We start from the raw sequence: 13,617 nt of genomic DNA, 5'->3' as shown, positions 1-13,617 counted from the left end.
ATTTCAAGTTTAGTGCCCTATCCACTATGCCATGCTGTTTCTGCATACTTCTCAGGAGGGGAATCTACCTGATCACCAGTTGATCTGATATAGATTGTCAAACAAAAAAAAAAAACTGTCCTGCCCAGAGGGCAAGGTTATAAAAACCAGAATAAGAAATAATGCAAATTGAAAAGAAGGTATGGATGTCATGAATAGAGAAACTGGGCAACCGATTGGGTATTGTAGGATGAGGGAAAAGGACAAGACAATTCAAAGGTATGGGGTTTTGGTGCCTGGAAGGATGCAGGTGTTTTCAGTAGAAATAGTGAAATTAGGAAAAGGGTCAGTTGTTATGGGGTTTTGTTTGTTTGGTGGAGAGAGGGTGAGGAGGGAAGATACTGTATTTAGTTTAGACATATTAGAGGAAAAACATATCCATGCAGAGTTTTTGAAAATATAGTGTTTAACTCAAGAGAGCTTGGAGTAGAAGTGGAGATGGAATACATAGATTTGCAGATTATCTTCAAGGACATTATAATTAAAATTTACTGCAGGACTGAATAAAATGAAGAGAGAAAGAATAAAGAGAAAATATAAGAGAAGAGAGAGAGGACCTTGGGGACACTCACACTTAAGGTACAGGAAAATGAAGTTGAACCAGTGAAGGAAGTCAAAAAGAATCAATTATAGAAAGAGAATCAGTATACAGCAAGGTTCTGAAAGACAAAGAAGAGGGTATTGAAGAGGGGTTTGTCAATAATGGCAAATGTTGCATAAAGCTCAAAGAGGATGAAGGCTGAGAAAAGGTAATACCACTGTTTTTTTCCCAATTTGTTGCCTATTGATGTTGAGGGGGTATGGATAACAAGTTTCTCATCAGCTTTCTTGAAGTTATTCATGGTTAACCCCTGCCCTAGTCCAAGGTAGGTTATACAGAGATGACTTAATCTACTCCTGGAACTTTGCTATTGCCTGGGCCACCCTATTTTTATGTACCTTTTATAGGCAAATCTCAAAGTCAATAAGGCAGCAATTTGGAGAGCTGACATGTTTTATTAGGTCAGCACAGGATCTTATTGATACTAGTTATGTGCCATCTGAAACATTTATACGGGTCAGTTGGTGTTTATAGCAGTCATAATGTTGCTACTCTAACATGGACTGTGGAGCTAAATGGTAAAGGTCATTCTGTGATTGTACAGCCAACTTTAAATAACGAGTTTTTCATTTTTTGAAAAATTTTTTCTGTTATTATTACCAGAATCTTTTTCTTTTTCTTTGTGGATAGTATGTTTCCTTAATAACTTCAAGAGAAGTTGAACAAACAAATTCTTATTCATCTAAACTCCTCTCTGAAAGCAGAAGGAAATTATAGTAGGGAGGGAGAAAGCAAGAACTTCAAGAACTTGAGTACACTTTTCTAGGCCTCTGCAAGGGTTTTATTTGTGTCTGGACCTAGACTGGCCCATTCATTTTTTTAAAATTAGAAGTATTTTTAAAATAAATGTATTTATTTTTCTCCTTTCTTCCATATCCCTTTCATCGTGGAAAAAAGAAGACAATCAAAGCCCTTGTCACAAATACACATAGTCAAGGAGAACAAATTTCTTGCATTGACATGTTAAAAAAATGTATGTCTCATTCCACATCTTGAGTCCATCATCTGTCAGGAGGTGGAATCATGGTTGGTCATTGTATTGATCAGCTTCTAAGTTTTTCAAGTATTTTTCTTTACATTGGATTTATTGCATAAATTGTCCTGGTTGTACTCTCTTCATTCTTCATCAATTCATACATCTTCCCTATCTTTTTCATCATTTAAAAAAGTATAGATCAGTGTAATTTACCAGATGAAGTCAGTACTTAAAATACAGTATTGGATCCACTATGGATTTATGTTATATGATCTTAACTCTTCCTTCCTGCTGCTAAGAAATTTTATTATAGCTTCCTTATCAACTTAATATCCCCCTTTCCATCACAGTTTTTCTAAACTTTTTCATCCCATCTCAAGCCTACCAGAGATCCCCCTCCTCCAACTCTCATAGCTGAGAACTTTGCCTCAATTTTATGGGAAAAAAAATGAGGTAATTTCCCATGATCTCTCTCTTTCCTCCTCTTCCTCATTTCTTGTCACTCAGGCTCCTTTTTCCACTTTATCTTCTTTCAACCCTGTTTCAATGATAAAGTGGCCCTATTCCTTGCCAAGGTTAGCTCTTCTACTTGTTCAAAATGATCCCATTCCTTGGGGCAGCTGGCCTAGAGACGGGAGGTTCTAGGTTCAAATCCGCCTTTGGACACTTCCCAGCTGTGTGACCCTGGGCAAGTTGCTTGACCCCCATTGCCCACCCTTACCATTCTTCCACCTATGAGCCAATACACAGAAGTTAAGGGTTTAAAAAAATTATCCCATTCCATCTTGTCTTCTCCAATAGATTTCTCTCTGTTATCCCTACTCTCTTACTTATTTTTAGTCTCTCTCTCTGTGTCTCTGTGTCTCTGTGTCTGTCTCTGTCTGTGTCTGTCTGTGTCTGTGTCTGTGTCTGTGTCTGTCTGTCTGTCTGTCTGTCTGTCTGTCTCTCTCTCTCTCTCTCTCTCTCTCTCTCTCTCTCTTTCTCGGCTCATTTCCTACTGCTTAGGACATACCCATGTTTCCCCTATCTTGGAAAAATCCTTTCCATAACACTTTTATCCACACTATCATTTTATTTCTCGCCTTTGTAGCTAAACTCCATGAAAAAGTAAACTACTCTAGGCACCTATACTTTCTCTTTTCTCACCCTTAATTCCTTACAATGTGGCTTCTTACCCTATCATTCCACATTCCATGCTCTCTTCAAAGTTTGCAACCATCTTTTAGTTGTCAAATTCAAAAGCATGTTCTCAATCCTCATTGTCCTTGACCTCTTGGCATCCTTTGACATTGTTGATCATTCTCCTCTTTGATATTCTTTTCTTTTTAGGTTTTCAGGACCACTCACTCCTAGTTTTCCAGCCACCCATCTGGTTGTTCCTTCTCTTTCTCCATTGGACCCTCCAAAAGACTACACCCTCTAACTGTAAATGTCCCTTGAAGTTTTGTCTTGGGCCCTCTTCTCTTCTCCCTCTATGTTGCATCAGTTCATATAGATATTCCCAATTTTCTCTGAAACCATGCATTTGTCATTTCTTACTGAATAGTATTATTCCCTTACATTTATGTATCATTTGTGCATCTTTCTCAATCAGTGGATACCCCATTTATTTCCAGTTCTTTGCCACTACAAAAAGAACTGCTATAAACTTGTACATATATGTCATTTCTTCTTCCTTGGATCTCCTCAGAAATATAGGGGTGTCACTGGGTATAAATTAGTTACTTTGGGGAAATAGCTCCAAATTGCTTTCTAGAATAACTAGACAAATTCCCAGTTTCTCTAATGGTGTATTAACATGTCTGTTTACTGAAACTCCTCTAATATTTCTTATCTTCATTTTGGTCATTGTTGCCAATATGATAGGTGTCAAGTAGAATTTCAGAGTTGCTTTAATTTACTTTTCTCTAATTACCAGTAATGCAGAGTAATTTTTTCATATGCCTATTGGATTTCTCTCCCCTTGAAAATTGTCTATTCATATCTTTTGACCATTTATCAATTGGGGAGTGGTGCCTCATTCCTTATTAGCAGATTTAATGCATATTTGCATGTGATTAACAGATTTCAAGCTATAAGAGTCCTCAGAGACCATCCTCATTTTGCAGATGAGAAAACTGGGACTTAAAGAGGTTGAAGAGCTGCCCATGGTCTTATGAATAGAAGTGCATCTTAGAAGAGACCTCAGAAATAATCTAATTTCTCCTGTGCATGAGAAATCCTGCTACAACATCCTTGACAACTAAAATTTCTATATCTTCCAAAATATCTGTAATGAGGAGCAATCAGCTACCAAAAGAACAGTTTGTGCAAGAAAAACGTTGCAATGACAAATAATTTTTAAAGATTTAGAAACTCTAATAAAAACAATGGACTACTTTAAGAAAAACATAACTCAACATCATAACAGGCATCGTGTGGGATAGATCTTCCAAAGAAAATGCATGAACAGTGAACTTGCCACATGTTGAGGGTGGGAGTGAGATCATCCTTTATGCCCAAGGTTTAATGGTTTCCCATCTTTCTCTTAAACTATTCAGCAATCCAACCAGCTTCCTCTATAATATACCAGTGAGATTAGAAGGTGGAGGCAGAGATACCCCAGCAGAAATTTCAGCAGAGATTCCAGGGGATTTGGCAAGCAGGTTTTACTAAGAGATGGTTTGGGTTTATTTAGGGATGTACAACTGAAGACTGGAAATGGAGGAAGTATTTTATTTTTCCAATTGTTAACAGAGTGGTAGAGTACTTGGGGGCTCTAATTGTTAAGTTTTTCCATACATTAATTCAAGATCTGCAACTTCCAGCTACTGGTCCTTGGTCATAGATTGTAAAAAAAGAAGGAAGGTACCTAAGAGGCTCAGAGGTCATTTAGTCCCACCCCCAAATTATATAGATTAGAAATAGTTCAGTTGTGAGCCAACCAAAACAAGTCTAATTCTTCTTCCATGTAGCTACTTTTTAGATATTTGAGCCATTTTTGTTGTAACTTTGAATTCATCTTTTTTTCTAGGCTAAACATCCTAGTTCCCAATCTTCCCACCCTATCAGTTGACCTCCTTAGGTACTTTTCAGTTTATCAACATTCATTTTAAAATGGAGCACTAAGAACTGAATACAATATCCTGGATATAGTGGGACCACAAGAAGGTACAATGGGATTTGGATCTAATGGAACCTAATATTAAATTAGCAGTTTGAGCTGCCTGTTGACTCACACTGATATTGTAATCCACAAAGTTCCCAGATATTTTTTACAAAAACTGATATCTAGTCATACCAACCAATACTATAGATTTTAAAATAAAGCACATGACCAGACATTTAGCACTCTGTAACAGAAATGAGACCTCACATGTAGCAGAATTTAAAAAACATTCAGTGTTAAACACACATCCATGAACTGACAATCCCAAGGCGTTTATACAAGGATATCATCATGATAGCATTGAGTAATAATTCTTAGGTGTTCTCAGGGACAAACATTCCTAGTCCCCATCCCTCAAACTGTTATATCTTGTTATCTTGTTAATCTCTCACTGGCATCAAAGGCAGCCAATGTATATGTTTTGACATTTCATCATAAGATACTAAAAATGTCCTTAGTGCTGAACACTAATTTATAAAAACATTTTTTTTCTTAAGGTGCTTCTTTTTCCCTCTCAGTATAAATTCTCAAAGGCTTAGTTTTAGTCACCTTAAAAGGACCAGCTACTACATTGATTAAAAGTTACCACTAATACAGAAACATTGAAGTATATGTAGACAATATGTTAATTGTAAGAAAGATCAGAGCCAGAGTTACTTCTCACCAACAGCTGCAACTATTGACACATCCAAAACACTAGAACAGTAGCTCAACAATTCATTTCTCTCAAGATGACAATTAAGATCTCTCAGGAATTCTTAGCACATCTTCTAGCAAATATCTTCTTGATAGGATGAGCATTAAACTCAGTTGCCTTGAAATGTTTTTAGACTCATTTACAGCTGACTCATTTTCAAATCTCAGGAAAGATTTCTTATTAGTCCTTTCTCTGTATTTCACATAGAACTTCTCAAAGAAGTCATTTCACAAAATTGCATTTCCGCTTTCTTTGCACAGTAGCCAAAATCTCTTCAAGATGGACTAGTAAAATCAAGGTCCAATTTCTCCAAGGGCAAAAATCTTTCTGGAAGATCAATTGTGGTACATCAGATTTACTTTAATATTATAGGCAATAAATAAACCACAATGCAAAACATCAGTTGACAGGATGATTTAATTACTAAAGGTCTAAACTACATGTAGGACATGATATAAGTATATATTACAATGTACAGTGGTACAGTCTTAAACTCTGCACAGGAAAAATATATCTCCTGAGTTCATCCCTCTGCCCTTGTTTGAAATCTTATTATCTGGTTTTAAAAGTTTAAAACTGGTGGTCTGTCTCTTTTCATCACTCTCCTAACTAATGGTTCATCATTACTGCTTATTCTATCTCTCCTATGGACAATAAATATGTTCAGTGAATTGTTTCTGTAGAGTCTCCATCATTCTCTGGGAATAACTCTACAAACTGGCAATTTAAAATTGAGAGAGACTAGATTTCAACCTCTCTGATTACTTCTGGATTCCTTGAACTCCAAGTTTTTTCAGACAAATTTTTGTTACCTTGCTAGAGTTCTTGAAAATTAAACTGGGCATTATGCCTTTGCTTATTTCTGTTAGAATTCTTCTGAGCTGAATCAGAGCTAGTGGGCAAAATCTTTTCAATTTCTTTTACAATTGTGGAATGCATTGATTGTTAGTTTCAGAATCTTGAGTCTCTAGACAGAGCACTTCGACATATAGATATGCTTTTCTCTTAGGCAGCTAAGTAGCCCAGTGGATAGAGTGCTGGGTATGAAGTCAGGAAGAGCTGAATTCAAATCTAGTCTTAGAGACTAGCTTCATGATTGGGAAATCATGTGTTTGCCTCAGTGTCCTCATCTATAAAATGGGGATAGTAAAAGCAGGGTGGATGTGAAGATCAAATGAGGTAATATTTGGAAAGAATGCTTATTACAGATGCTATATAAATGCTTATTCCTTTCCCTTACCCTATGCAGTGATTCCCAAAGTGGGCGCTACCACCCCCTGGTGGGTGCTGCAGCGATCCAGGGAGGTGGTGATAGCCACAGGTGCATTTATTTTTCTTATTAATTGCTATTAAAATTTAAAAAAATAATTTCCAGGGAGCTAAGTAATATTTTTTCTGGAAAGGGGGTGGTAGGCCAAAAATGTTTGAGAACCACTGCCCTATAGTATACATGAATTAAGGGCATGCTTTGGCTCCACCAAGATTTTTGTTCAGATCTTAGTGCTCTCAACATTTTCACTAATCTACAAATGGAAACACTCAGATTGTGGATCACTTTGAGAATGACAAGGTTCTTGATTTTTTGATATCTCCAAAGCTACAATTTCTTTAAATTATTTGTTTTTGAAGTGTCTACTTTGGTGGGAATCCTGGAAGGGGATCTATATGCTAAAAATATTTTTCTTGTAACATTCAGAAGCTTTTTGTTTTTAATATAGTTGTGGATATTTCTAAAGAAATAGTCCTTACTAAAATATGGCATATAGTTTTACTGCCTTATCCAGGTTTGAAAAAAATGTTAATGCAAACAAGTTCTAAAAGTTTACTAGTATAATTGTTTTTCTTTTTTTACCTTTAAACCTTTATCTTCTGTCAGTATCAATTCTAAGACAGAAAGATGTCAAGAGTTAAACAATGAGGATCAAATCTTGCCCAAGGTCACATAGCTAGGAAGAGCTTGAGGCTAGATCCTCTCCACTATGGGCCTGGTATTTTATTCACAGTGCTACCATTTAAAAAAAATATTCAGCATAAACTGGTTACATTTTTCTTCAAATGGGATAAGGATAGTTTTCATACTTCTTAATGGCATCTTCTTCCCTCTTTGGCCAATAAAATCAGTTTCTTACTAACTCTAGAGTTCTCTCTTAGGTCGTATATACAAAGTTGTGTCCTGTGTTTCAATGGCCAAAGTAAATATGTATTAGGTCATAAAAACATGATTTTTTTGCCACCAGGAGCAGGGGATCATTTAGAGTCAGAATCACTACTAGATTATATAATTGTAGCTTCTGAAATTTTAACAGAGTCATCTTTTAGGGAATGGAATCTATGTGGATTAACTTCATTTCCTTGTTTGTTGGGTTGTATTATTTTTCACTTTCCTTCATTTGCTATTTGCTCTCTCCACTAATAGTCAACAGACAGCTAAGACAAAGAGAGTTGGTTTAATGGAAAAAATTCACATATGTGGTTGGTATGCTATCTTTTGGAAGTCTCAGACTTTTACCTACACTTCCCTTATATAGTGATCCCAAATTCACAGTCTTCACTCCTTTTTTACTATAATTTTTATAATTGTTTTACTGTAGTTTGGGTATCATATGACCTTCAGGATAGAGAATTCTCTGTAAGAAATTCTCTGCAGCCTTAGTTTCCACATCTGTAAAATAAGAAAAACAATAGCACCTACCTCCCAGGATTGTGTAATCACATGAAGTAATATTTGTAAAGTGTTTAGTAAAGTGTCTGACACACAGTAAGCACTATATAAGTGTTAGTTTTTATTATTAAATCCATGTTAATTTTTAATCTTGAATTAGCAATTGGTTAATGCTATTGCTGATTTCAAGCAAATATCATCCAATTTATCACTGGTCAAAAGAAGTCTATTAATTATTGTTGGTCCACACTTGAAATTTAGCTCCATATATATGTGTTTGTGTGTGATAGAACATAAAGTATGTATGCAATTACAGAAAGGCAGAGCAAGGGGGTATATAGTATAACTGTCTTTTTAGTAATGAGAAAAGTGAATCTCAAAGAATTATGTAACAATAAATGATATTCATTTGGCACTTTAATTTGGCGAAACACTTTGTACTATCTCTTTTGAGCCTATCATGACAAAAGTTCACTCTGCATTCTAGAGAATTAGGTGAGAAAAAGATGTTTCCAAAGACATGGAGTTATTGGAAGAGTCTACAAGAGAGTATCACACACTTAGTGATGAGGAGTCCAAAAAGGAGCTATTTCATAGTTGGGTATAGTTACAAAAATAAATCTACAGACAAGTCCATCCCTACCACCTGCCTCTGATTAGATAATTTAGGAGTATGTTCTACACAGTAACATTAGTGTACAATGATCAACTGTGAATGACTTTCTTATCAATAATGCAAGGAAAAATAAAAAAATAAAAATTTGAAATTTAAAAAATTTAAAAATTTAAAAAAGAATAGACAAAAAGAGGGGGCAATGTGTAAATGGAATTAGCTCTAGCCCATTCATAGTTAAAACCCTAGGCATCTAGATCATGTCATCCCCACCTCCCTTAGTGGGGAAGGGAGATGAGTTACCCACACGTGACAATAGGTAACAAATCAAGAACAAGGGACTACCCTTTGGGCAGTCCAAATCAGTGTAGAGGCTGCCATTTGTCCACTTGAATTAGAGGTGGACCCACAGGAAGTGATGAGAGACACTATCTCTTCAAGTATGTTGGTTACTTCCTGTTGGGGCAGTTCCCGCTTTGAACTTGGTGCTGAAGCATCTCCACTGAGACCTCAGGCTGCTTCCACTCTGAATTGTCATGTGGGTAAGTTAGGCTGACTTCCTTGGCCTACCTTGGCGTTTCTAGAGTCTACCTTAAGTAGGCTTCTAGCCTCTCTGATTGCTAAGGCCTTTTGGCGTGTATTTAGTTTAATTAGCCTTTTAACCTTTTCTCTCCATCCAGGCCTCTACAGGCCTGGACTAGCTTCTCCCTCTTTTTTTATTTCCCTATCTTCTACCTTCCTAATTGTAAATAAACTATCTTAAACCCGATCCTGACTTGGGTCTATTTTAATTATGTAATCAATCTGAATTATTGATTCCTGGTGGCCACACCTTAAATATATATCTATAAATACCAAAATTCTCCCTCTTACAGCAGCTGGGTGGCTCAGTGGATTGAAAGCCAAACCTAGAGACAGGAGGTCCTAGATTCAAATTTGACTTTAGACACTTGCTAGCTGTGTGACCCTGGGCAAGTCACTTAACCCCCATTGCCTTAAAAAAAAAAGAATAGAATAATGCAAGGATCTGACAACTCCAAAAGATTCATGATGTAAAAAGCTATGCACTGCCATAGAAGAAACTGACAGAGTCTGAATGCCAATTGAAGCAAGCAATTCTTCACTTTATTTCCTCCATAAATTTTTCTCTAGAGTTAAGAGATGTGTCTTGTTTCACAGCATGATAAATGTGGAAATATGTATTGCATGATAACACATGTACAACCTATCTTACATTGTCTGCCATCTTTGGGAGAGGGGGAAAGATGGGACAGAGAGAGAGAACACGGATGGCAAAATGTCCAAAAACAATTATAAAAAAATTGTATCTAAGTAGATCCAAAAGAACAATGAACACAGTATAAGCCATATTTTTTTGATGAATAACTGTGATTGACCTAGTTATTCTCAGTAATGCAGTGATTCAAGACAATCCTATGATGAAAATACAATTTTCTAAGAACTGATGGAGTCTGAATGCAAACCAAAACATACTATATGTCACTTCTGTCTTTCCTTCCTTCCTTCCTTCTTTCCTTCCTTCCTGCCTTCCTTCCTTCCTGCCTTCCTTCCTACCTTCCTTCCTTCCTGCCTTCCTTCCTTTCCCTCTTCCTTCTTACCCTCCTCCTCCTCTTCCTCTTTCTCCTCCTCCTTTCTTCTTCCTTCTTCCTTCTTCTTCTTCTTCTCCTCCTCCTCCTCCTCCTCCTCTTCTTCTTCCACAAAATAAATAATATAGAAAAGAAAATGTAATGTAAATTTTAGATCATATTGTTTATCACCTTGGGAAAGGAATAAGGAAGGGAGGGGTGGGAAGGAGGAGACGATATGGAACTCAAAATTGAAAAAAGTGAAAGTTAAAAATTATTTTTGTATGTAATTGGGGAAAATAATTAATTTTTATTTTAAATTAATCAATTAAATTATTAAATTATTTAAAATTAAATTATTTTCAACTTTGTATTAACATGTAATCTGGGAAAAGGTTTTAAAAAGATATATAGTTCATTACAGTGAACAACTTAATATTTTTCCTTTCATCTATATTATTATTACAAAAAGGTCAAATTGACTTATTTTTTTTCTAAAATTAACTTTGTAAAGTATATCTATGTGTTTGTGTGTCTGTGTGTGCATTTATGCAGATGTGTATATTGAGAGGTGAAAGGAGGCAAAGTATTTATTTCTTCTATGATTGACTTTGAGAACTTAACTTTCTCTATACTTAAATCTTGAAAAACTAATTGGGATGGGGATAAAAATCAGATATGAGTATGGATTCAACCTAAACTGAAATGGAGACTAGTTCCAAAATGGAGTTACTCATATCAAGGAAAAGAAAATACAGAGGTCCCTTTCCCTTTGTTTCCATCACTTTCACAACAACCATTTGAGGTATATTCCACAAATAGTAGCATTCATATTTTACAGACGAGGCCCAGAAGTTGTTAGTTCTCCATGGTCACAAATCTATTAAGAGTTTCAGAATTTTAATCTAATTCTTCCTGACTTCAAATTCATCATTCAATTCACTATAATATATCATTTCTCAAGGCTGTACTTGGTCATGATGAAAAAATAGTATGTGTTGAATCTGAGACATGAGAGAAAATCCTTTTTTGGAACCCCCAAATGTGTACTGGATGCCTTAATAATTGTTGTGCTTAATAATTGTTAATCATGTAATTAAAAAACAGGAAAAATATAAACCAGCTCAAGAAAAACTTAAGTGGTATGTTTGCTTGGCACAGTACTACATGTGTCACTAGTTTAATTGTCCAATAAAAGGATTTTAGTTTTTAGTGAGCAATTTCTTAATTAATCACTAGAGGATGATCCAACAGACTTAACAGTCCAAGCCTTTTGAGTCACTAAGACTTGTATAAGGCATAGCCATCTTCTAATAGCCTAATAGAATTTTTAATGGACAAGAGAAGGAACTCACGCTTTCAAAAGTCTAGGCGTTGATGCATCAGTGCTTAACTAGGAAGTGGCATTTCTTTTTAATCCAAAATAAAGATTCTAATTTAGATTAAGAAATTCAATGATATTTCATTAAATATTAAAATATTAAATGCCCTATTTGAGTAAAAGGTCTTTACTCTTTTAGGTCACTCATCTCCAAGATGGAGAGGGTAGAATAAGATTTTATATAGTGCCTACTATGTGCCCAGCACCATACTAAGCACTTTTTACAAAATTATCTCATTTAATCCTCCCAACAACTGTGAGGCATGCACTGTTATTATCCCCACTTGATAGTTCAGGAAATGGAAGCAACCAGAAATTAAGTGACTTTCCCCAGGATCCCATAGCCAGTTAGCATCTGAGATTGAATTTGTCTCCAGGCCCAATCTTTTATCCACTAAGTCATCAATTGTCTCTTCCCCAGGGCATAGGTAGGTTCAGACGCTCAATATGGTTTGATCACATACTTTATTGAACATAACATCTAATGAAAAGGACACTAGACCAAACACTACTGTGTGGAGATAGTTGCCAAAGACTACCATTTTTTTCTAATTCTTTCCTGGGTTACCTCCAAGCTATTGGGATGAGAAAGTCTTGATTAAACTCAACTGTGGCTTATGGAAAAGGAAAGGGTGAAAGGAATTCAATATCCCAGGATTAATGCAATTTTATGGACTAAGAGGACAAAGAAAAGGTGGTGTTTCTCCATCTCACTAGTACCAAACGCACAGAAGTCAAATTATTTGCTACATCTCGTGTTTAGAGAAAAATACTGATGATAATTCTGATTTTTTTGCTGCTCAGTTCAACTGATGTGCTCTAGAGATCAATGGACACTATTAAAAGTTTTAGTACCAAGATCAGAGGACCGTAACAAACAAGAAAAAAAAAGGCATACAGTAGAGTGTTTCTAATTCTACTGTGTAACCCCCTGCCCCACAGCAAACACAGTACAGGCAGCCTTCCAGTGTAGCACCAGGTTGGCCTGAATCAGGTCCCACAATATTTAGGATTGGATCAGTGACCTCATAGCTGACTTTGTGGTTCAAGTGAGGAAAGGGTGATTTGGAGAAGAGAAGGAGAAGGAGAAGCTTTAGGTTATTGGAGAGCTGGATAACAGAGCCTGGCACCCTGGGCTCACTTCTCTTTTGGCAGCATATAGAGAGATCATTTTCTCTGTGGGATATCTAGGCTACAGGCAAGTTCAATTCCACTAGAAAGTTTTATCATTTCTAATCTGTTTATCTCCCTCTGTGAATCCTTTTTTGGGCCCTTAGGATTACCACAGAGATGAGCAGGGCTATAGCAGATAAATAGTTTAAGTTTGTCCATGTCTACCCTTCACTCTATATCTTTCATCTCTGTTCTCTGTCTGTCTGTCTGTCTGTCTGTCTGTCTGTCTGTCTCTGTCTCTTTCTCCCTCTCTCTCTCTCTCTCTCTCTCCACCTTCCCTCAAGGACTATCATTCTGCATTCTCAGTGATTCCCAAACTTTTTTGGCCTACCACCCCCTTTCCAGAAAAAATATTACTTAGCCCCCTGGAAATTAATTTTGTTTAATTTTAATAGCAATTAATAGGAAAGATAATGCACCTGTGGCCATCACTGCTCCGCTGGATTGCTGCAGCACCCACCAGGGGGCGGTGGCGCCCACTTTGGGAATCACTGCCTTAGACTAATCTCCTGGTCCTGTCTTTCTCCCCAATAAATCTTACCAGATATGGTAAGAACAGCATATTTACTCCCTGCCAGCTAGGCTAGTTTTCCTCTAAAAGGCAGTAAAAATCTTCGGACTAAGGCTTTAACCAATGGCATAGTTTCCTGGTTCCCTAACTATAAAAGCCCAGTGTGTAGGAAGACTGTATGAAGACTCCACCATCATAAATGAATGAATGAGTGAATAAAATAAAGCATT

This window comes from Gracilinanus agilis, chromosome 1 (assembly GCF_016433145.1).
Source record: "Gracilinanus agilis isolate LMUSP501 chromosome 1, AgileGrace, whole genome shotgun sequence".
Classification (NCBI taxonomy): domain Eukaryota; kingdom Metazoa; phylum Chordata; class Mammalia; order Didelphimorphia; family Didelphidae; genus Gracilinanus; species Gracilinanus agilis.
This window is presented reverse-complemented; position numbering follows the sequence as displayed.